The following is a 25,977-nucleotide window of genomic DNA, read 5'->3' on the forward strand; positions in this document are numbered from 1 at the left end:
GCACTAGCTTCCCTTGGGGACTGTGGACACCTCCAATCCTGGTCCTCCTCCTCCTCTGCTGACGTTCTTTGTCAGTCTCCCTTGCAGCATCATCCAGTGAACTTGGCCATGACTCATTGGTACAGTCAGCCCAAACATCTGAGCGCCACACTGGTATGCCCAAGTGACCGCTCCAATCTCACCTTTGAGATCTTAGAGGAAACCGAAATGAAATACACCCCGAGTGGAATACGATCTTCCTCCCAGACTGGGCCTCTTCTAGTGACCGCCACTATCCCTCGTGGGGTTGTGCCAGTCAGGAATTTTGGAGCCGGGCTTTCCGTTTTTTTCTCCTTCACTCCAGATAATCGCATCCTCACCAACTCCACCCAACTTTCTTACTTCTTAGTCTCTCACGAGGCACTTACGCTTCTCCATCTCCACCCTGAGCATCGTTCATCTGTGCTGGTTTAATGGCCTGTAAATGTGCTTCTGGAGGGGGCAGAACTATCACATCATGATCCTCCAAATTGCATATGTGATGTTGCCCCACCCTTACCCCAGCCCCTAAAGACTCTTGCATGCCTGTTCATTTCTTCCAGGGTGAGAGTCCACACCTTGAAGTTGGCCTCTGACACCCCCTAAGTCCCAGTCCCTGCCTCCCTGTTAACCTTGCAGGCCTCCTCCCCCAGCCCCTCCAGACCTGTTACCCTCTTTTAAGTTACTCCAGGGCTCATCACCTCTCCACGTTGCTCTTCTGTCCACCATAGCGTCTGCTAATCTTCATACCTCAGCTCTGGCCTCGCCCCTCCAGATGTGAGCTGTATTTTTTCCTTTCTAGCATTTATAATTTCCAATGACTATTGCCCTCTAGCTAGTTCCCCTGTAGTCTAGACTATAGTAGTGATGACAAGGGGTGTGTGTGTCTTTTGCCCATATCAAATTCCTAGAGCCTAGATAGGTGCCTGGCACACACAGTACAGACTCAAGGAACACTCATTGAAGGAATGAATGAAAAACTACCATGCACTGGGGATTTTGGTATAATTAGTGTATAAGATATTTCTATCACCACTGTTGTAATTTTTTAAAATTATGCTATTGTTTCTAATTAGACATTAAGTCCCAGTAAAGAAAGCAGCCCATAATTATCAAATCATTCCCATGGGAAAACATGATCTGTTTTATGATACTACTTTATTTTATGGGTTCTTCAAAGACAGCACTTTAGTGAAAAGTGAGATGCCTGTTTCTGTCCTACTTGGACCGAATGCACAGACCTCTGCTCCTAAAAATGCTGTACTGCTGAACACAGCCATGAAGCTCGAGGAATTAATGACCAAATAACTCATGGCAGCTAAATAGTCATTATAAAATTAAAACACAGATTCAAATACATTTAAAAAACAGTTAAACTTGCACCTTATTAAGAACACAGCAACTTACAGCAAAAGGCCTAACATTTTGCTTAAAATACTATGAAAATGACTTGCACCTATTTCTTCTCTACATCAAAGGAAGACAAACCTATGTTATGTTACTATGGTACCTTTCCTTATAATGCAACTTAAAAGTATTTAATATTGCTGTTGTAGAAAATTATTCAATGATATTTTTGTCTTTTCATTTATTTTTTCATGGATTTTTTGCTTACTTTTTCAGAAATAAATGGTGAGGCGTTTAGACTGATGGCCAGTTTACAGTTAATTGGTATTCAGAGAGTTCATGTTTTAAAATCTCCAATATCAACACTAAACTAATATGATGAAACCAGGCTCATCATATTGAAAAGGCACCTGGAAAGGTTTTGCCTTTAATTTCTATGCTCACTCATTGGCTCATGCATGGTTAGAACAAGATTTCAAACGAGACCTCAACATTTGGCAGTTGGAAAGAACCATCTGCTTTAGCAAAACCTTTGTTATGGGCAATTCTACCCCGAAATCTGAACCCTATAAAATTTCAGAACTCTACATCAGATTGTACAGAACCTTAAGCCACAGAATGTGCCAACATCTCTCTTTCTCTCTTTTAAATAGAGTTTGTGGATTAATTACAAGGTGCTGATTGACTGGGATTAGCCTTCATCCCTGCCTGCACAAAATTAATTCCTATCACTTACATCAATTAGATGGGGTTCAGATGGGCAATTCGGGCTGAACCTAACATATAGACTTCTGTTTACTAGGGCATCCGGAGTTAACGTGGATCTGTTCGGAATTCCTGTTTGTGTATGGAGAGCTGTTGATGTCTCAGGAGTCCGACTTTCTCTTGACTTTACAGAACCACTGAAGCTTATTCAGGCACTGGAGAATTAGCTAGTCATTGGGAACAGTTGGCTTACAAAAAGCGAAAAATCATACTTATCTTGTGTGTGTGTGTGGTGCTGGGGATGGAACTCAGGGTCTTGTGTATGCTGAGCATCCCTGGCCCTTATATTTACTTTTTGGTTTTTTTGGACCACATTTTGTCCTTTATGTATCAGATAATACTCATACTAACATTCAATATGAATGCTAGTTGTATTAAAGACAAAGAAGTGAACTGAAAAGCTCTTATATGGCTTCCTACTTTATTCTTGCTTAAAGTATTTGCCACTACCCATTTTAATGAATGCATAATTGGCTACGAATGAATTTGGGCAATCCCAAATAGGAGTCCCTTTTTATTCAGTGAACTCCTTCTTGACAGGACCTCCTGTTGGCCTCCCAATGTTCTGACCCTAACTTCGATGCCCCTGGAGGACTCTCTCCCTTCCTTCTTCTCCTACTAGGGCTAACAGCTCCCACGTGTCATCCCCAACCCGGAAGCTGGCATAGGTAAGCACAGACACTATTACACATCATTTTAAATGGTTGTAGCTATTACTATTAACAAAATTGTGTAAAAGACAGTATTACAATACACCACCTAGGGATTAAGCACATTGATCAGTTATGTTTCAAGTTAAATGGGAAACAGACCTCAGGCATCAGAATTCAGAATTTAGAATTTCTGTCCCAGCACAGACAGCGTTCTACGTAAGGGCCCCAAGCCAGGTGTTGGGAAGAGCTACAAGTGGGTCTCCTATCCCATGGCATATAGTCTGATCTTGTATATTTTCTTTTGGATCAAACTTTGTGTTGTAACAACTTTATTTTTTACTATTTTTTTACTTTCCAACACATTTATATTTTCTATGTATTTAATCATGAGATCTTTAAGAAGTGTTTATGTAGTTTTATTTTTGCCATTTAGCTTCATCTTCTTAGATTTAAAAATCCTTAGTGCTTATTCTCTCACTAAGAAAAAGAAGTTTTATTATTAAAGAGGTCAAAAACAAGCTATCTTAGGAAAGGGCTGACAGATCAGAGAAAGACAAGGTCTCCTTCTGCTGCTGACCCTCCACCCTGCACTGGAGACAATGCACGTGGTTAGAGGCACACGTTTGGTGTGTGACAGACCTGTCCGAATCTTGGTTCTACCATGGATGGCTTTAGGTAAGTTTCTGAAGCCTGTAAATCTGCCCACTGTGGACCACCAAATGGTGTAAATGGAGAGTGGGCAATGGAAGGGGACAAGAAGGAGGACCAGAAGACCTCATTCAGGAGTTGATGACATAGGCTGGTTGAGGAGAAATGGTTAAGTTCATGCAAAGAACTTCCCTAACACTGAGCTCCCAAATTGTTGCCTGAAGTTATTCAGTATTTCTCACCTAGCACACTACATCAATTCACATGAACGTTTTGAGTTCACCACTACATTTTCAAGCAGAAATCCATGCCCAACTTCTGGACACCTCTTCTAGAAAATAGCTGAGGTATAGGAGTGCCCAAGTGAACTTTCTGGTAACTTTGGGGTTAACCATAGAAAATCTTTCAATTCTTGTTAATTCTTTTTTTTTTTTTTCCTACTAAACTGGGTCAAACAAGTTCCCACCTCAATAAGTAAGTGCAGTATCCAAACTATTTGTTCTGCCTCAGGGTCAACTCCATGAACAATGAGCCTGACTCTGGATTCCAGGAAGACAGGTGGGGGAGCCCAGTTTAATGAAGACTGATAAGATGACTTATATCAGAAAAGTTTCTCTTCTTTCCTTAAAGAAATTCCTCATGTTTGGTACTGTGTATGGGTGATAGGGAGGAGAGTTAGATGTTCTTTTATAAATGGAGTAAAGAAAAAAATAATACTTTAAGGACTTTGGCTTACTTAAAGTTTTACTCCATGATAGGCGTATGTAACATCTTGGAATTGAGTGAGCTGTTGGTGTTCTTGGATATATTTAGGTATGGGATGGCATGCATTGACAGTCAGAGGGAAATGATCTCTGTCTATCAGGATCTCTGTCTACCAGGATCATTATCTAAGCCCTTAGGGGGTCCTCCCATAACTGAGGTGGGCCTGAGTTTGCTATTGCTCCACAGAGGTCACAAATCACACAGAATGTTTTAAAATGATGCAGTCCTAGAAGGCTCTGCATATGGTTGAAGATAACAAAAATCTTTTAATAGAATGGGGGTTGCCGTAAACATTTTTTTGGAACTTGTAGTCATGACGATTTGTACTTTTAGCAAGGGTGCTAAAGGCTAATTTTCTATGGCATCAGGACTGCAGATAAATGCCAAATTCCTATTCCCAGACCTAAATTATGTAATCAAAAGTAGAGCATCTGAAATGCATATCAAATAGTCTTGCTTTCTGGCAGACTATGAAAAAAAAATCAGTTTCAATGTTTGAAGTCGGCATTTGTATATATAACGCAACCAACTGTGACTGCCAAACACAATAATTAAATGCTCTAACAAGGAGAAATCTTGCCAGAATATGTAATTTGAGGGGTTAAAGAAGCAGAAAGTTGATATGCAACAGAAAAACTTGAATTATTTAATTCAGCCAAGGGTCTACCTGCAGAAACATTCAAAGAAAATAAGAGCATCCAAAGAGGCTGGTTATTTATTTAATACATTTTCCTTTTTATCTGTAAATGGTGCTCTCTCTTCCCACCAAACTTGAAAACTGAGGACACCTCACTTTCCTCTCATTGTACAACCAACCTGTGTGAAAATGAGATTAAATATCTACAAAGAAAAAACACACATCCATCTTTTTTTTTTTTTTTTTCATTTCTTCACTTACAACTAACTTTTTATATCCTCTTGTTTCACCTAAATGCTACTGTTGGTAAAATAGAACCTCAATGTAATACAGGCCTGTAATTACAAGGAGCAACTACTCAGGTCTTTTCAAAGGATTCAGCTTCTGAGACAACAGTGAAATGATCCTCAGGGTCGATGTTCACTGTCTTCACAATGAAATGACAAACGTGGCCCCAGGAACTTAAAGGACCAAAGGAAAAGGCAGAGAAGGGAAGAGCAACTACTTCAAAGCACCTAGTGACACTGAGGCAGCCACACAGCCAAGTAGACATCAGGCTCCGATGTCCTCCACACGATAAGGGTCACCGGAGCTGAGGGGGACCTCGCACAGCTTTAAAAAGTGAGCAAGGTGAGGGAAATGCACTGGGATTAAATCTTCTCGTGTCCCTTGCTTTTTCCATCACCCAAATAGTGGTTCCTCGATAACGTCTGAATAGCTCATCTGTGTCCTGCAGCATCGCTCCCTTGATATCAGGGGCCTGCTGGTCAAAGGGACCATCTGTTCTTGACTGGCTCCCAGCACAAGGCTCCTAACCTGTCCTCCTTTTCTGCTTCCCTGCCTGCAGCTCATTCTACACCCAATGGCTGCCATGAATCTTCACAGCGCCACAGTGGATTCCATTCCTCTCTCACTCCATCCCCTACACAAGTGTTCTCATTGCTTAGAATAAAAGCCAAACTCCTGAGCCCAGCCCGGGAGGCCACATGCCCTGAGGCAGGCCCTCCTCTCTCTTCAACCCCACCGCCATCGTGGCTTGGGAGACTCTGGCCGCTCAGGTTTTCATGATGCACTTCCTCTCGTGTTCCACAGGCCTCACCCGATCTCTTCCTGCCAACTCACATCCACTTTAAGGCACACTGCTTCTCTTTATTCATAGCACTCACCACAATGTGGCTACACACTTACACTTTCAGCTCCACTAGACTCTAAGATCTCTGTAGGTGACACTTTGGCTAGAGCCCCTGCATGCTCATGCTCAGCACGCACTGCTGGGCCTGGCGCGTGGAGCCCATCACTGTGCTGGCTGCATGACAGACTGAGTGAAGGAGGTGCTGATTCCTGACGTGACCAATTCTTCAACAGCCCTGGACTTTGGTTCCTTCTTACCCATCATGGCTCTGCCCTTTCCTCTTTAAAGGAGCATTATTTAGGGTGGAGGAAGAAGCAGCAACAAGAGTCACGCATTTATCTTACATCATGCATTTCCCTTGGCCAAATGAACTACTACTAATCAGGGGTCAACGATGAATAGGTCCATCAGCTTTGGACTCTTCCTAGGATCAACAGCAAACCTCAAAGTTTTGCTGAATGCACATAATAATGCAAAAGCAATTCTCCTCTCCCCCGACCCCAGGTTCTAGGGTTGCTGTGTTGGCACAGTTACGGGGAGCTGTTCACAGATTTGTGGCCAGCATCAGGTGGAGCATGCAGGACTGCACATGTGATGTAACTGCAGGTAACGGCCTCACTAGGTGCTTCAGTGCTGTTCTTCTAGACTATTCTCCCAGCTCTCTGCTCTGAGTGTAGGTTTATTCTTTATTACCAACCCACCATTTATCTTGCACATCTTAAAAGCATATGATTGAGTCATGCGCAATGGAGCACACCTGAAGTCCTAGCAACTTGGTGGGCTGAGGCAGGAGGAAGGAAAGTTCAAGGTCAGCCTCTGCAAGACTCTCTCAAAAAATAAAAAGGAGGGCTGGGGTGTGATTCAGTGGTGGAGTGCTTGCCTCCCACCTGTGAGGCACTGGGTCTCAGCCTCAGCACCACATAAAAATAAGTAAATAAAATAAAGGTACTGTGTCCATCTACAACTAAAATATGTAAAAATAAATAAATATAAAATAAAAAGGACTCGAGATGCAGCTCAGTGGTAGAGCAGCTTCGGGTTCAATACGGTCACGTATATATGATTAAATGGATCATATTCCTTATAAAGTCAATGAAAGAAAAGTGAGCGGCTATGAGGAGAAAAACTACATAAGTCAATTTTTAAATTAGGAGCCAAATCTCCCATATTACTGATTTTTAAAAATTGATTTCTCACTCTTTATTTACTTTGAAAACAAATACATGTGAACATCAATATTTTCATTCTCTCAAAATCCATGGGGCTTGCAGAAGAAAATAAATAACTACCCCATTGAGGAACAGAGGTAAAAATTAATAAAGCCACTGTTTTCCTTAAATGCAAAAATCCCTCAGTTATCCCAGGAATGGTTTCAAAAGGAAATGAGAAATACATTTTAGGATCAAACTCTGGTTAGAGCGATGTCAACATGAAGACCATATTGGTAAGAACCTGATTAAAGTCTAAGAACCACACTTTATATTGCTTTATGAAATAATACCAAACTAAATAAATAGTTCGAGTAATTTGAATATCAAGTAAGGTATTGAAAGTTAATTTAGGGAAAAATTTAAACCTGCAGAGTACCTCGTAATTTTACATGGTAGCTAAAGGGTCATTCGCCCCTTAGATGGAAGCCTCTGAGTTCTAGCAGATGTAGAGACATGTCCTCGGGAGTCAGGCATTGAGCTGGGTCAAAGAATGACCTCTGCAGAAATCAAAGCCTATTACTGGAGCCTCCATGGCCTCCATCCATCCAGGCAAAAGTCATCTTTTCTCTTCTTTCCTACTCATTCTATAGGAAGGAAAAAAAAAAAAAAAAAAGCACAGCCCAGCTATCTATGACCATATGAGTTGAAGGCTTTCTTGCCCCTGCATAAGGGCAGTTCCAAGTCAGGTCCTCCAGTCCTCCCTGAAGACACAGAGCAGTTGTGCAAACCAGGGGCTGAAAAGAGGGACATCAGGCTTTGCAGAGCCATCTGCATTAGGCTCTCCCACAGAACTAGGTGGGGGAGACATGAAGAAGCCCTGAGAACAGGCTCAAGTTAAAACGTTCAAAAATAAATTCAGATTAACAACTGCTTTGAGAAAAGATGATTGCCAGATGTAGGAAATACATCGGTCTCAATAAATTGGATCCCATTTTATTTACATTGAAGGTCAAATAAGACAAACTGTTTCATATTACTTAGTACAAAGTAGGGGGACTGGGGGAGATTTGTATTCTATACCACCAGAAGATTAAAATACTTTTTTTTCTAGACAGAAATTAACATTTAAGTTAACGAAACACAATTTTTTTTTTTTTAAATGGTTAAGACACTCTTTCCCTCAGGTAATCAACTTATTTTCAGTAATGGCATATAAAGCATTCTGATTTTAAAGTCCTTTGTGCTAGGAGTCAGGTCAGGCCTGGCTTGGAACACTGAACCCAGCTGAATGGAATGCTGAACTCTTGCCTGGTCACCCGCCAGCAGGGCTCCATGGAAACCACTACATCCCAACAGATGAAAGAGCAGTTCAGCGCTCTGGAATGGCCTTGGACTTTCAACAGAAACTATGCTTAACCTGGGTACGATTTTTCAAATGACCCATTGAAGTTTACTGTAGAAGAGCTCAAAATATAATCTCCCCCTCACACACATACACACACGACACAACAAAAACTGACAAAGAGAACTAACAGCTCTCCAAGTAAATCATAATTTTTTTTTTTTTTTTTTTTTTAGAAAATGGGCTAAAGGGTACTGAAAAGTATTTGACAGAACCATAAAGAACCACATGGTGGTGTACTTTGTTTAGAGGTTATTCTGGTTGTTGAAGGCTCTCAAGGTAATTGGTGGGTATTTTGTTTTGTTTTCCTAAAGTTACAGGTAGGGCAGCTGATGCTTTATATCTTTTCTTGGCGGATACAAATAACAAGTTCTTCTTTAGGCCATGTGTGGGCACCAGGAAACAGCAACACCTGGGCATAGGGAGCCTCCTCCATTCACAGGAAGCTCCACATCCAACAGCAACCAGCTTCAACAGCAGACACAAGACCTGCAGGGCCAGTCTTCACTATGACATCCTGAAGGACCAGTCTGTGGGTAGGCACTTCAGGAGCTCTCACAGACAAGTCCGTCTTGCCATACTTCCACTCACACCTGTCTCCTGAAGTCCCACAAAGAGACGAGAGGCCTCCAACACTCATACCTGCTGGCTGACTAGCGCAGTTTTACAGGAACGACAAGCACTCTACAGTAAGACAACAGTTTTACTATTACCCCTGCCTCTGCTGTTCTAAAAGACAAGACAGTTGATTCTGGGTGTAGCAGCATAGATGCTGTAAGGGGAAACCAGGTTATATTTTTTTAGGTAATTTTAAAGTGAATTCAATGCAGGATTTATTAATTCTACTTGAATTAATAAAACATATTGCTTAGATATGTCTGTTTCAAATAGGAAAAAAAAAAAAAAAAAAAAAAAAACCAAAAAACCAAAAAAACAGACAGCTATAAACAAGAAAAATTAATAGACCATGGGAGACTGTCACTGGATTTTGTGCTTGAGGTTACTTCTTTCAAGACATTTTATAATATTATATTGTGTGTAACAAACAGAAGTCTATTCAGCCTCAAACTCCATTTCAATGTTGTATTAAGACAGCATAGGGCTGTCGCCCATTGATTGACAATGCAAGACTTGAACAGATACTAGAAACAGTCTTCTTAGTATTGACCTTAATCAGAGTATCTACAATGTCACATAGAGATTTTTTTTAACAAAAATCATGTCTGCAGAAATATGAGACTTTTTAATGGAATTTTTTTTCTTTATTGAGGAACTTAAGACTTGGATGCAAATAAAATCAACTTCTGCAAGAAAAAAATCAAGTCACACAACAGAAAAAAATAATCAACGCTGAGCCATAACAGAACCCAGAGAACACAGTCTTATAATTGAAGAACTTCAGGCATTTCATAATTGACTTTCTGATACAAAATGACCTAATGAATTTGCAACTAGTAATTCTTGATATTGAGGTCCATAAGACAAGTTAGGGAGTTTTAAAACCTTGAGCTGATATTCATGAGGGGTTACTTGGTTTTTGACTTATTTTTTCCAGAAATACTAGATTTAAAATTAAGCATTGATGATCAAAAATCTTGGGGATGCTAAAACCCAGAAATCTCAGTAGTTAGGTAACCAAAGTAGTTAGGTAACCAGCCCTAATATGTTTAAACAGACCCAATTTTCAGGGCATGATTTAAATGCTTGGCATCCCAAGCTCAAAACAGATAATTTAGCAAATCAGTTTGATTTCTCATCATTAAATATTACAAGGAGAGTGTGTGTGTCTAGGTCCTTTGTGGAGAAAACAAAGTATCTTATAGTTGCAGATTTATGGTGACTATTATCTTAGACTAGAAGAAGAGAGATCTTGATAGATTTCAGTTTAGTTTCTGACATGAACCTGCTCTGCAAATTTGGTGGCATTGGTAATTCTCTCTGTACCTCTCTCTACCCATTTTTCTCGTCGGTAAAATGAGATGTTGAGGACTGGGTCTTTTCTGTGTCTAAAGGTAACACCTAGGTATGGCTGAGATGAGCACAGACACTAGGCTCACTGTTTATCTGGAAGGTAAGCCACTGCCCCTAGCAGAGAAGACAGGGCAAGATACAAACAGATGCAAGTTATGGTGAAAGAACCAACATGGCTGATGCAGAGGGGTTTAGGATGGGGAACAGACAGGAGATACAGCCAATCAGAGCTAGACTCTAGCTCTGGAAGCTGGAAGCCAGTGTTATCTTGTGATGGCCTCAGCGTGACAGGAGGAAGACACAGTTTGCCCTTGTTCCTAAACTTTCTTCATTGGGTACCTTTCCAGTCTCAATTTATTAGCTGATTTCAGACAACCACAATTCCACTGATCTGCAGAAAGTGGATTATCTGACCCTTTTTGTCCAGGAAGCTGCACTATATTTATATAACTTGCTTCTTTTTATCTGCATGGGAGGTGGAAGCAAAGGCCCATCATGCACAGACAGGTCCACTGAAGCCAAGTTTATCTCTACACAGTCCTTTAGCCATACTGTGCTTTCTTCCTACTCTCTGGGGACAGAACAGGGCTGCCCATGCTAGCTCAGTCAACCTCCCTGGTTTGCCAAGCCTTGAGGAATAAAGGAACAAATGCCAGAAGCGGCTGGGAGTTTCAGCACCTATTTCATAGCTAAGAGCAATAATAGTTTCCCCAGTGTCCTGTGCTGGTGCATTCAAAGAGCTGAGAAAAATCATCCAGCAGGAAGAAAGCCCTCTGCCCAGCCTTGACCTGATTGCTAAATCAAAACATTAAAGCTTTGACAGACTAGAAGAAAAGTTCTATTTTTTCCCCCAAAGAGTTCACTTCTGATGACATATTGCTGGGGAGAGAACAGCAACGACTTTTGTTGTGACAGTGGCATAAAGGGCTGTAACTCATTTAAGTAATTTGCAACCAGCAATCAGAGAGTGATCCAAATCTATCTGAGTGCAGACTCAGAGTCTTGAATCTGGGACATATCTTCCCTTAGGCAGATCGCTAGAAGGAGAAAGAGGTTTCCCAAATTGCCAACATTGGGACATTGGTCCATTTAACTTGGGCGCCAAACACCACTTCCTGGTTACAACCTAGTTCCATATGGTTCCTAGCTAGAAGCCAGGACCCATTCTTGGCAGTTTTGCTATTGGTCTACTGTCCTCTGTCCCTGTCCCCATAGCCTGTGCCTTAATCTTAAGGATCTCAGAGGAAGGGAGAGCAAAAGCATTTTAAAAACAATGATTTTCACTTAAAACTCCTTAGGAGAGAAGCATCTCCTCTAATTCTGCCCAGATCATAGTATGACCCTGGCACATATTCCAAAGAACCATACCAACTGGTCCAGGCTGGGCTCTGCTATGTGAGTGATTCTGGGTACAAGGTCAGCTGGATTTGGGGCACCTTTCAGCCAAAGAGACCTCAGCAACTTAAATCAGAAGACGAAGGCAGCACCACAGCTCAACATGAGATACGGTCCCCACCAAAGTGCTGGGAAATAACTTGAGAAACTTGGTGGAATGATGGAGAGTCTGTAATGGCAGGAAGGGATGAGATCTAGGGATTGACCGATTATATCCAGAACCGTGTTTTATTGAGAAATAAAAAGAATGTGACAATTAAGGACAATGGGTACCATGACAATTAACTTTAATGGGTACTGTTAGTTACCTGGCATTGATGTTCCACTTCTCTTCTTCCCAACAGCTTGTTCTGTTGAGGTATCCACCTCCTTCTACACACAGTCATATGGTAGAGGTGGAGCTGTCCCCATCCCGAGCTCTACAGGTGGACTGTGAGCGACCCAAGTCAATCAGTGCATGGTGCTCTTGTTCTGCGACTGCCTCCTGGTCATAAGAGATCTCAGTAGTCTGAAGAAGGGACTTTTCTGAAAGGCTGGGGAGAGGTGTCTCCTTCTCCTGGTGCACGTGGACAATGGAATCTATCACCCCATTTGTGTTCAGTGGCCATCTGTGACCATTTAGAAGAGGTTTCCTCAGACAGAGACAACTTCACGGATGGCAGAGCAGAAAGTTAGGAAGAAACCAATTCCTCGGTGATGCTTTGGAGTCACTGAATTCATGAACCACAAAGGTTTGTGGTCTTCATGAGGGATTGGCTTGAGAACCTCTGAGGATGCTCGAATCTTACATAAAATGGGTATTTGCATATAACTGATGCAATCTTCCTGGATACCCTAAATCATCTATAAATTACTTACATCTGTTATGATATAAATGCTATGTAAATAGTTGTTATACTGTATTGATAGGGGATAATGACAAGGAAAAATAGTTTGTACTTAGTTCACTTGCAAGTTTTTTTAAAAAAAAAGTTTTAATTTGCATCTGCTTGAATCCATGAATATGGGATCTGGATCTGGATGGTCAACTCCATATAAGAATGAGCAAAACTAAATCACTTGCCTTTAAGAATACTAACTAGTGTGTATTGGGGGTGGGTGGGAATTAGTTCTCTCTCTGTAAATATAAACACTCAATGTTTGTTTAAAATCTCTGATCCCAAAGCCTGGATGAATCTTTTAAAAGGTAGGTTTGACTGAACTTTTGAGAAGTTGTCAGAAACAGTGAGAAGTTTTCTTGGCCATCTTTTAAGAAGAATGACCCTGGAGGAGGAAAAATGAAATTCACATGTTCACTGCCTCACATGGTCAGCAGGTCATATCAGCAGACCTCTCACCATCTGTTTTTTGTACTCTGAAGGGACCTGTAAGCATCACAACCGTTTTTACAAGTTCTTAAAGTTTCTTAGATAGGAAAGCTCTGTTCATTTTAAAAAAAAGGCAAAACACCTGGAAGGTTTTATTTTTTAGTCTGATAAATGCACAATTGAGAGTGGTCTCTGGATGCACTAAGTGGTAGAAGAAATAGCTCATCAAGTTCCAAAGAGAAAAAAAGCCCCCAGTTGCCCAGGAAAATCCAGCATTTGACCATTCTCTTTTCATGCTCACTCAGCTCAGTGAACACAGGAGGAGGAGGAGGAGGAGGAGGAACAAGGCATTAAGTATGCTCTGTTTACCTGAGGACTTTCCATATATAGCTTTATGTCTAACAGGAAAGAATACACTCAGAAAAGTATCTCAAGTAAACAACTGGAAAATACTCTGGCTTGAATTCATGATTTCCTGCACCTAATACATGCTGAGTAAGTACAGAGTAAGTACATGATTTTACTGACTGAATCCTTACCAGTTTCCAGTATTTCCCTACAGAATCTTAGTGCTGACTATTTAAACATGCACTAGAGTCTCATGGCATTGCATGCCAAGTCAGCATAGGCTCTGCACTCCCTGACGTTGTGTCCCACAGGCAAGGCAGAGGAGACTGGAGGTCCAACACAAAGAGAGCACATAGGGAGCACGTTGCACAGGAGAACACCTGCCACACCTGGCTTCCAGCTGTTCATGCCCTTCCCCGACCCAACAAGAAAGAACACCACTCCCCAGGTAGGCATCTCCCGAAGACCCTACTCTTATAACATTAAGCCTGGCAGACCCAAAAAGGGACACCTTTTTTCCTTAGGTAAATATTTCAACAAATAACTTTTTCTAGATAAGTAAAATAGTGTTAGAATTAATAAAATGCATTTTGTTCAGAAGCTGGCTTTGGGCAAATGCACAGAAAGGCGACTTCAGGACGGAACACATACCTTGGCAGAAGACGCTGGTCTATGATTTACCTGCAATGATTTTTCTTTCACCGTTCCTACATCATTTCAGAGACCCTCAAACCTTGAGTTAGAATTATAAAAAGGCATGGAGTTTTAGAAATGGCTGTGAATACAGGGTGCTAATACAGTGAAGAAGGCCATAATGAATGAGGCTACTCTCTCAGCCTTACAGCACCAGTACATTTTTATCAATAAAATGCCTTTTTCTATGATGCTTCCTCAGGAGTATTTTTCTATGAGCAGATGAAAGAGCAGTTCAGCACTCCAGAAAGGCCTCAGACTTCCAACAGAAATGATGCTTCATATGGGTACAATTTCTCAAATGCACCACGGAAGTTTATTGTAGACTCTCCCAAGGAAAAACGTGGTAGGGAGGAGGGAATGAAAAGAAGAGAAATGAAAATCCTCCCAAGACAAAATTTAAATGCAGAAAATAATAGTTATAAATAGAATATATCCTAATTCAGAATCATATCAAGAAAATAGAATATTTGTACATAGCCATGTTTTAAGATTACCCGATTTCCCAGAAATAGTGGACAGTAAAGCTTGGAGTTCAAATTGCACTCTGCAACATTCTTCACATTTAGAATTATGAACAAAAAAGTCTGGGCTAATCATGCTCTCTGCAGATATCTGAGAACCTGTTCTCCTTAAAACCAACTGTGGATTATTGATTTCTTATGAATTCACGTGAAATTAAAAAAAAATTTTATATGTACATTTGATTTTTATTTATTTTAGAGTTCCTGAAATATAGAATAACGTAGAGAAGAATGCCTTTCATATTTATTGCAATTATCAATTGATAATCTGAGCTTTATATAATACACATCTCTGAAATCTACATAAAGTCATTAAACATTTCGAATCATAACAACCTTGGGAAAACCTGTTATTTTAAAATACATTTTATGTGCCTGGAACAGTTACGCATGAGACACTGTGCTGCCTGCCGCACACAAGTCCTCACCCAGCCTTTGAATTACTTGAGTCCATTAGGGCAGGAATGAACAGCCCTTGGGAAAGGCAACCAAGTAGGCATTTCAAGAAGGATTTCCAAGATCCCAAAGCAGTATCAAGGGGTGATAAAGAATTAAAATTGCTAAAGGACTTGTTCAGAGGCTAGCTGATACAGCTTAGAGGAAGCGGGAGATGAAATCAGGTCGGAGTAATTTAAAAAGGTCAAGGAATTTGAATTGAGTTTAAAGGGATAGATAACATCTAGGTAACATTCTTCCCCTGCTGCTGCTTTACAGCGCCACCTGAAGGCTGCCAGGGGTGGGCACCGCCACAGCAGGTGTTGGGGACATGACTTTGAAGACCTAAGACCAAATCCAGGTGAGCTGTAATCAGGCAGGCTTTGGGTGGGGAGGGGGGTGGTGGTGACAACCCTGCCAAAGGCCTTCCTGTGGAAGGAAAACAGTGATCCATACCCAGGTCTAGCTGACCCGAGTCCCCGGTGTCATGCTGAACCCCCAAATCAAGGGTTTTTAGAACAGTTTACATAAACATTTAAAAAAACAGGTTGGAGCAGGCAATGTGTCCTTGTGTATTTCAGAATGGACACCTGACATAATTAATGCTGCATTAGGGGTGGACCAGGATGGTGGAGAGAATAACCAGGAGGTTTATAGGTTCAGAGAACCAGAGAGGAAGAGAATCCAGTCCTAACACAGATGCACGCAGCATCACCGCCTGGCTGGGCTGTGAGTACCTTTCACAGTGGCAAAGAGGATGCTGGACTTAAGAGCTGAACTTGGGCATTTATACCTCAAATTCCTTCAAAAATTACTTGCTGGAGGTGTTGCTCACTGGTACAGTGCTGGCATAGTATGCATGAGGCCCTGGTTCCATCCATGGCACTGCAAAAAACCAAAAACCTAGTTCTGTGATTTAAGTCGATGAGAACTTGGAAATTGCTCAACTCCATTTCTCTTGGAATGACAGTAGGTCAGAAATCAAAGGAATTTGTATGAAGTCACAACACTATAAGAAACAAGACTCAACATTTTTAAGACAAAGAATATTCAAGGAACGTTCTCAATGGAACACAGGACTTAAGATGAACTGCAATACCTTGTCTTTTGACTTTAAAGCACCGTGGTTGTGTTCGTGCCCGGCTTCGCTCTAAGAAGGCATTATCACCAATGGGCTCTTCCTCCAGAGCAGCCTCTCCTTGTGGCACAGAAGAGGTAGGGTGGTGTGAGCAGGGAAGCAGAGATTTCTAAAAGCATGAGCACCCTGGAGGCCCTACTGAAATGGGCACAGCTGAGCTCTGGAATGAGTCAGAAGAAAGGGAACAGGCAGAGGAGGTGATGATGCCTTCAGTTCAGGGGATGTGAATGCAGTCCTCGATTACCCAAAGCCATGGTGGGCGATTGGGTTTTACTTCCTAAGCTTAGGGAATCTGGTCCAGGACTTCTGCAAGGAATCCAGGCCCTGGATTCCTTATCTACAGCTGCTGAGAGCAGATCTGGCACCACTGAATGCATCTGGTTCTTTTGGCATTTTGGTGAGATGGTCACTAAGCCCCTGGTAGGTCTATGAGTCTATCATCAGCCACAGATGTTAAAAACATGAAGCCTTCAGTAATCCCCATGACCCATGCTGCATGGGGCTATGACAGTCTACCTGGTTTCTAAAATATAATGACCTGGCATCTCGCTGCAATAAATGGATAATTTTGTTAATCTTTATCCAAAACAGTTTTGAAATGTATTAAGGGAAAAATGACAGAACCAATATTAAAAAATTGACAATTCTCTAATGCAATGAGAACTCTGAAACAGCTCTCTCAAAAGACAGGTCAAGAAGAAATTAATAAGGCTACTGAGGGCTGGAACAACAACTGAACAATTTTGTTTAATTGATAACTTTGTACTCAACCAACAGATCTTAAGTCAGCACATTCACCAGTGAACAACTGAGATATGAGGTCTGTTTCTTATAATTACTTTTCTAACCACTTTGATATTAATTTCTGATTTACTCTAAATTTCCAATTCATTTCTAATTTCTTTTTTATTTGAAAAATTATTAATAGTATTTTATTTTTAAAAATTTTTTATTTGCAGTTTTAAAAATTTTTATTTGTTCTAATTAGGTATACATGACAGTAGAATGTGTTAATGCATTTTGATAAATCATAAATAAATGGAGTGTAATTTCTCATTTTTCTGATTGTACATATTGTAGGATCACATTGTTCATGCAGTCATATATGTACATGAGGTAATAATGTCTGTTTCACTCTACTATCCTTTCTACCCCCATACCCCTTCCCCTCCCTTCAGTCCCCTCTACCTAACCTAAAGTCTAGCACTGTCCCCTTCTCACAGTGAATTAGCATCTGCATATCAAAGAAAATATTCGGCCTTTGGCTTTTTAGGTTTGGCTTATTTTGCTTAGCATGATATTCTCCAACTCCATCCATTTATCAGCAAATGCCATAATTTCATTCTTCTTAAAGCTGAATAATATTCCATCTTGTATGTACACACACACACACACACACACACACTCTTGCTTCACAGAAAGCCTGTTTGTAAATGTGTGCTTCCTTCTCAGAGTCTCACCAAGGCAGAAGCTTTGCCTTCTTACTTTGTGCCCACCACCACCCTTAGCTCAGTGCTTCATACAGAGAAGGGATTCATGACCAGCCATCCCCAAACAGGTCACTTTTAACATGCTATCAACAATGGCTTAGACTAAAGAACTTTTACATTTCTTTAACATATGTAAGGCACAAGAATCCATCAGGACCTATCAACTGTTATTACATCAGAAATGGTTTAAGGAAAACTCTCCACGTTAGAACTGAGATGAAGGGAAGTCATCCTTCCCTGATCCTGGAACCAGTGACTTAGCCGAATGCTTCAAGATGTCCCACGTGTTTCACACCTGGTACACTGAGGTCAGCCTGAGGGAAGAGCACAAGGGGACAGACTTCCTAACCAGCAACCATAAGCTCAGCTCTGGGGATGGTTATCCAGAGAGAGTTCATGGAGCTACTGCGGTGAGTTTCTTCCTCCAAGTGTCCTTTCTCCTGGCTCCTCCAACAGGGTCAAGTCTTAATCTCTGCTTCAAGTCATCCTCATTTCTTTCTATAGCCCTTTTCTGTGTCTGTCTTCTGTGCTTGACCTTAAATCTGCATTTAACAAAATAGCTTTCAAGAACACAGGGTCAGGGTAAAATCTGGAGGGCAGCGTGGGGTGGGGAGGGGTGCCGATGGAGGGCACTCTGAGCTTAACAAGCTTCCAAACGTGGGCCGGTGACACCTCCCTGTTAAACACGTGCAGCAGGGCAGCTCAGTAAGGACTGTAGAGACTGGGATTCGCTTGGCCTTCATTTCAGAATTATTTGACCTCAAAGCCCCTTTGCCCCTCCTTATCTTCAACAGATATCTATAACCATAACTCTTAATTTTCAATGGCAAGGAAAGACCAGAAGCTAGTCTCTCATTCCAAAGGATGTCCCTTCATGAGAAAACAGGTATTTTTTTTTTAATATTTATAATAGCTACTTCCAAAATTCAATGGTGGAACAGATATAGAATAGATAGCCCCATTCCAAAATGGAAATGGAAAGACTCATATAGACCTACCAGGGGCTTAGTAACCACTCTCATAGGCATGGAAATGCCTCACCAAAATGCCAAAAGAACCAGATACATTCAGTGGTGCCAGATCTGCTCTCAGCTGTTGTAGGTAAGGAATCCAGGGCCTAGAAAAAAATGTGTAATTTGTCCAGGAAAGTCAAAACACAAAAATGCTAAATTTAAGTTTTCTTTTTGAACTTATGTCCTTTTTTACTCATGAATATTTAGGGACGCCCCCCTCAAACCTTTACTCTAACTGAAGGGTCTATAAAAAGGAAATCTCTTCCCCTACCACCAAAAAGTGTGTCTAGTCTCTAACTCAGTATAAAGTATGCACATTTTCTGGAATTTTTTTTAATAGAAAAGAGAGGCCCAGTAGTTAGGTGGAGTCAAATCCACTCATCTTTCTGAATGATGTAATTCTCTGCTGTATTGTCCTGACTGCTATATTTAGTTAACACTTTTGAGTGACATGTTTGAGTCTTTATATCTTTTGAAAAGTCATTTCCATGATGCCCCCATCATGAAATAATCAGGAGATACTGCATAATCACTTTGGTGATTCTGTAAAGATCATACACTGTACTTAAGTTTCTGTCCTCTAGCACTCTGCCAAGAATTCTGCTGATGGTTGTATTATTAGCAATGTCTAGTTCAATACATGTTACTTATCCACAATGTGAGTCATTAATGCTGTAGCCACTGATGAGTCCTCTATTAGCTGCCTTCCGGCAAATTTATCAGCCTTGAGTAAGACACTTTCAAGCCTGGGGACACAGCAGCAAGGTCACCTGTAAAATCCATGAAGAGATGCACAGTGTCAACTCCTTCCCAAGCATGTCTTAACCATATCGATTACTAAGTCGGGGGTGGGGGGGGAAGCCCCTCTCTTTCCATCGCATGAAGCCTTCAGCTTCCAGTTAATACATTTCTGAGGGACTACTAGGGCATCTACTGACCTGGGGTGGGCTCAATGAGTGGTCCCCCTGCTCACAAAGGACAGTAAGAGTGCCTCAGACAGGGACAGAAGAGAGTTTGCTCACCCTTGGGAGGAGAGACTGACCAAATGGCAGGACCACAGGCACCGTGGATCATGGAGCATGTGTGTTCCGTGATGGCGAAACCCAGGGTAGGAAACACCGCTCTCATCTCTGGCATCTTTACTAAAAAGCACCCACTATCTTGTTACTCATCTCCAGAGTGTTAAGGGACTCACCAAATGCTAGCAAGAAGAGTAGCAGCCAGGACAACTGGGCACCTCAGTGCCCGTAGGTGTTTTGGCTCATAGTTGGCATCTCTGTTCCTAAAGCAGCCATTCACCATGCCCTGTAACCAGCAGCTCTTCCTAGCCCCTTTCATTAAAGGACCAGGATGAGGGGAAGACACAGAGTAAAACGCAGGCATGATCTTCTTCAGAAAGATAATGTGTATCTCTCTTGTCTTTTTTGTGTGTATGGTACTGAAAAATTTACTACCATGGTATATAGTCTTGAAATTGTGTGTGCGCACGCACACATGCGCGCGCGCGCACACACACACACACACACACACACACTCCCCATACCAATAGGAAAAAACCACATTTTCAATTCCTTCAGGTGAACAGTCTGTGTAAAATAGAACTACACTCCCTGAGTTTTTCAGAAGTTTCTGTACCTAAGGACATCTAACCTGATAGTACTAATTAAGGTCTGTTGATTTCTCCTGTGGACATCCTTAGCATTTGACTCTCAATTGCTAGCTCAAGATGCAATTCTCTCTAGAATTTTCTTGCTTTCCTAGTTTAATTCAGTTAAGTGGCGCTATTGGCTTTGTGACAGAGTGTGCTACCCTAGAGAGGACAGCTCTGACCCACAGTTTCGGGTGACTGGCAGCTAGACTCTTGTTCTACTGGGGTACCATAAGCATTTTTGCATGTCAAGACACTTGGCACCTGAGGACAAAACACTCAGCAGTCAGTCCTCTTACACACCAGAGACAATACTGGGGCATTCAGAAAAACATCTGACTATTCTAAAGGAGAAAATTAGATCATCCTTCCAGTAAACTCTTGAGCTTCTCCTATATTTCCGGCCTAAAGTCTATAGCAGTAAACAAAAGAGACAAAGGTCCTGGGCCTCAGGGAGTTAATATTTGAAAAAAGAAGTTCCTCAGACAGGCAACATGCTTGCTTTAAACCAAAAAGTGACTTGCAGAAGATATTTTCTGAACAAATTAGATAGAGTCATTGACATTGAAGACTAACAAAAATATTTTCTGCAAAACTAGATCAGGGCTTTGAAAACAAACAAACCAGATGCGTCAGTCATCGAAAATGTTTACACTCAGCAATAGAGATCAGCAACTTCGGAAGACCCACAGTCCTGGACGACACCCTCAGCATTGTGCTCGGCAGCCACGGCTCCCACGGAATGCCCGCCCCCTGCGCAACATGTGGCCAGATGGAACCAAGGAACCTGAGTCAAGTTTTGCTTTCTCTCCCTGATTTTCTGCATCATATTGTAAAGCAAGCAGAATATCAATGGGTGTCTACAGGAAAACTGATTTTAGGAAACCAAATAAATAACCACAACTATCTAAATCTAATAATGTGTCATTTCTTTTTTTCCTCATAGATAAAACCACATGTCTCTTTGAGGAGCAGACATGTCTCTGGGCTCATCTGCAAAGAATATAGTCATTTCTTTAAAAAAGCCTACTTTTCTTTACTCAAACCAAGGCATGCAGAGTACTGGCTTGCATGTGGGGGTGTGTCTGAGGTGGGGGGCACATGACAACTTCTATGGGCTCTGACCTTGTGGCCTCCTTCCTCCATTAAAAAGAATGATTAAAAATTACATTTTACAACGACACAGCAAGACAAATGTAACTCAGGCTAGGTTTGATTATTTTCATTATTATATTCATTTATCTTTCACTTTTAAAAGTAATTAAAATTAAAACATTTTCATAGGTCACTTCAAGTATCATGAGGCCTGAGCACTGTGCCTAATCGATAAGTCAGCTCTTGATCACAAACTCTTGCTTCTTAAGGTACTCAGCATTCTAGACCTAAAGCAAGCCAAAGAACTTAACGGGACTTTCCTGCTGGTAATTAAGAACTGCAGGAGGAAAACCATTGTTCTACCAGTTAACCAAACACTGATGAACTCTGACATAAGCCGAGCAATCATAACCCCATTAAAATCTGATTTGTCGTAATAACTTTAAGTGCTTCAAGATTAATTCAGCGTATCCAATAGTCATGACTCCAATGGAACACTATTATTTTACTAATTAAGGCAAAAGACTCTAACCTATTGTAGCAGTTAATTTTTTCACTTTGTTTTTTATTTTACTGCCTGTTTTAAAGAATCAAAAGTGGCGCACGGTGGCATATGCCTGCAATTCCAGCAGCTTGGGAGGCTGAGGCAAGAAGATGGCAAGTTGAAGGTCAGCCTGGACCAATTAGGGAGACCCTATCTCAAAACAAAAAATATAAAAGGACTGAAGATGTAGCTCAACGGTAAAGTGCCCCTGGGTTCAACCCCCAGTACTGAGAGGAGGAAAAGAAATTGAAACGTAAGCTTCTTTTTTCAGTAAGAAGTCATAATACTGTGCTTACCAGACTGAGCTTCCTCCTGTATTCTTACCACGGTATTTGATATGCGATTGATGGAGCAAGGTTGCTTGGCCATTTGGGGTCTGGACAAACAGCTCATAATGGGGTCTGCATATGACGCATTAGTGTACTTAGGAAAGAAATGGAGTAAGATAATGGCCTGGACCAAACAGAAAGATAGATCCCCTTCCTTCCGTTGCCTTTTATCACTCGCTGTGGTTTTTCAAGTGCTACCACCACAAAACCGGAATGAGATTGTAAATCATGAAGAAAAAGAAGTTAAAAAGGACAAAGAGAACAACTTTTCTGGCCAAAGAAAAGCACTTAAATATCATCTGCAAGATGACATTACCTCTTGGCTGGCCAACACAGCCATGCTATGGGGCCTCTCCCCTGCCATGTTGAATCTGTGTGTGTGATTTCCACCTATGCGTTTTCTTTGACTTTCCATCTTTTGGTAACAATGTGTTATTCTGTTTTGCAAAATAGTTAAAACCTATTTAAAAATGCTTTTTTCCTATGAGGTGGGGGGAAAGCCCTGCAAACAGAAAATGTTGGTGTAGAGGTATACTTCCACAAAAACATCAAACAAACCTAAATTATAAACATATTAACCTTTTAACATGTTTCACTGTCAAGCAGCAACAGAGCGCAAAAGGCTCACTTTTGTACTTGAAGCTCACCTTTTCAATGTCTTCACTCCAAGCGCTTCGCAGGTACTCTTCACCTGTAGCAGAAACACAAACAATACATTCTTTTTTACTTAAATGTTACTTTTCAGAATCATTTTAACAGAAGGCAGGTGAGACATTAGGGTTAACTTTAAGTGGAAAAAGGAAGATCAACTGCAAAAGGGCTGAATTTTCCCAGGAAAAGACCACGCCTATTCTATAATAGAATTTTAGCAATAATCATAAGAAATTAAGTGAAAACCAAAAGGACTGTGGTATTGGAGGGACCATTTCAATCCGCCTCCCCTGCAGCATCCCTACCTCCCAAACACAAGTCCTCCAGGGCAAGGGAACAGCTTCCTAAGGCAGGGCCCTCTCCCCCAAGCTCTTCCCCATGATGCCTGCATCCCATAATCCCTCCTGGGCTCCATCTTTGCAAGGGGGTCCGAGGGTGGAGTCCATGGGTGACACACCCATCTGGTAAGCCTTGGGGTCCCAGTTTTTTGTTCCTTCCAAAAGAAGGAACCACAGATACTTCAATGGCTGCAGAGTTTTAAAATAAAAACGAATGTGCTTAGAAACTTATCCGTTGGGTCTCTTTATGAAGTTGCTCAAAATATTCCAGTTGACTGAAGGATGAATCAAAATAAAAACTTCAGAGTGAAAAAGTAGTTACAGGGGCTGAGGCTGTGGCTCAGCGGTATAGCGCTCACCTGGCATGCAAGAGGCCCTGGGTTCAACACTTAGCACCACATAAAAATAAAATAAAGGTATTGTGTTCACCTATGACTAAAACAAGATTTAAGAAAAGTAGTTACAGAATAGCACTGAAAGCAGGAGACAAAGGGTAAAAGCAGTACAGAGAGTGGAACTTTCAACGTTTTTGAAAAAATATCAAATAAATATCTAATAATATCTTATTATATTATCTAGCTCCACTGAAGTCTGAAATCCTAGCTCATGTTATTAAAGATAAAAGAATGAAGGAGGATCAATAAAGTGAACTAATTTTATTTTGTATATCAGGACTAAAAACAATGCTGTTTTATTTGTGACATCAGTAATTTTTTTTTTTCTTAATTGGAGAGAATGAAGAAATGAATTAAATATTTAAATTCAGTTAGGTTAGAAAACAACAATAAATATATTAAAAAGGCAGAATAAACATAAAATCAGGAACACACAACTTAGATATTTAAACAACAAAAACTGGTTCACTGCAATTTGAAATGTCTCAAACAGGTTTCTGGAAAAATCTAGTCTAAAATCTAATATGAAACTAGAATTATTCAAGGAATATGTCACAGAAATTAAACAGATTGAAAAATCAAGAGTATTTTATAAAATATTCTTGCAAATAAATTTTAACTTCTCATTGGAAAGTTTCTAAGTTGACATTTAATTATCCAAACTGAACTACAAATACAAAAGCTGAAAACATACATATGGTTTACTTCAAGAATTAGATAATTCCCAAACTATATAAAAAGCAGTTAGGATACAGAAAAAAATGAGGCTGTCTAGTTTGTTTGATGAAGTTAACAGAAGACTGATAACCAAACCTGATAAGGCACAAAGATAAGCAAGGTCCTGTTTGATTTAGATAAGATGTAAGAATCCTAAATAAGTATTTGGAAAACGCAATTTCTAGTATATGACACATTGTAAACAGGGTTTATTCTATAGTATTCTATAAATATGTAAATAGAAATATTATGTACTATTAATAGATAACAGGAAATTTACACACATTCATGTCTTTTTTTTTTTTTTAATGGTGCTGGGGATTGGACCTAGGGCCTCACACATGCTAAGCAAGCACTCTGCCACTGAGTCCCCAGCCCTCTTATATCATCAAAGATGCTACAATGGCATACAAAATAGAAGAATGATCTATCATGATTTTAAAAAGATCTAAATTTAACATATATATTTTTTTGTACCAGAGATTGAACTCAAGGGGCCTTAACCACTAAGCCGCATCCCTAGCCCTTTGTTTATATTTTATTTAGAGACAGGGTCTTGCTGAATTGCTTAGGGCCTCACTAAATTGCTGAGGCTGGCTTTGAACCTGTGATCCTCCTGCCTCAGCCTCTAGAGTTGCTGGAATTACAGGCATGCACCCACTGCATCGTTTTTAATAAAAATCAGAAATAAAATAAAAGATACAGGCACAGAAAGAAACAGCTCATGTTCTCAGTAATATGTGGAAGCTGAAGAGTTGGTCTCGGTGAGGTAGAGGGTAGGGTAGTGGTTACCAGATGCAGGGCAGTGGGGTGCAGTTGAGTAGGAAAAATAACTTCTATGTTCCACAGCATAGTGGGGTAAGTATGGGTGGCACCAATTAATTGCACATTTCAAAATAGCTAGTAGAGAGAATTTTGAAAGTCCCCAACACGAAGAAATGATCAACGTCTGCAGTGATGGAAGTGCTCACTACCCTGGTCTGATCACTGCACAGTGTGCACACACCTTGAATATCACATTGTATAACTATGTATAATGTTGCATATCAGTTAAAATTTTGAAATGCTTTAAAGCATAGAATAATAAAGCTTAAAAAGGTAGATGCTCACTGTAAAGTGTCCCAAGGCAAACAGAGCAAATTATCATAACAAGGTGGAATTCCTTAAAATAATTTTTAAAAATATATTTAGGGCTGGGGATATGGCTCAGTTGGTAGAGTGCTTGCCTTGCAAAAGCACAAGGCCCTGGGTTCAATCCCCAGCACTGAAAAAAAAAAAAAAAAAAAAAAAAAGTTTAAAACTTATTGGAAATGGTAAAGTTGCTATAAGATGATTCGAAGCACAGTGAGTAAAAAGCAATACTTTCTGTCTGGGGCAGCAAGGCCTACTCACAAGCAAACAAATGGAGGCAAATTATGCTCACAGTAA

General features: G+C 40.7%; 1 protein-coding gene across 3 annotated transcripts in view; it reads right to left on the reverse strand.

The window, feature by feature from the left end:
- Positions 1 to 25,977, reverse strand: part of PLEKHG1 (pleckstrin homology and RhoGEF domain containing G1) — a 206,132-nt gene that overhangs the window by 126,042 nt on the left and 54,113 nt on the right. For all 3 annotated transcript variants that reach the window (XM_079146629.1, XM_079146630.1, XM_079146631.1), the window contains one exon: positions 23,096 to 23,139. The gene's annotated coding sequence lies outside the window, so the exon portion shown is untranslated. The remainder of the gene's footprint in view (positions 1 to 23,095; positions 23,140 to 25,977) is intronic.

This window comes from Sciurus vulgaris (assembly GCF_902686455.1).
Source record: "Sciurus vulgaris genome assembly, chromosome: 7".
Lineage (NCBI taxonomy): Eukaryota > Metazoa > Chordata > Mammalia > Rodentia > Sciuridae > Sciurus > Sciurus vulgaris.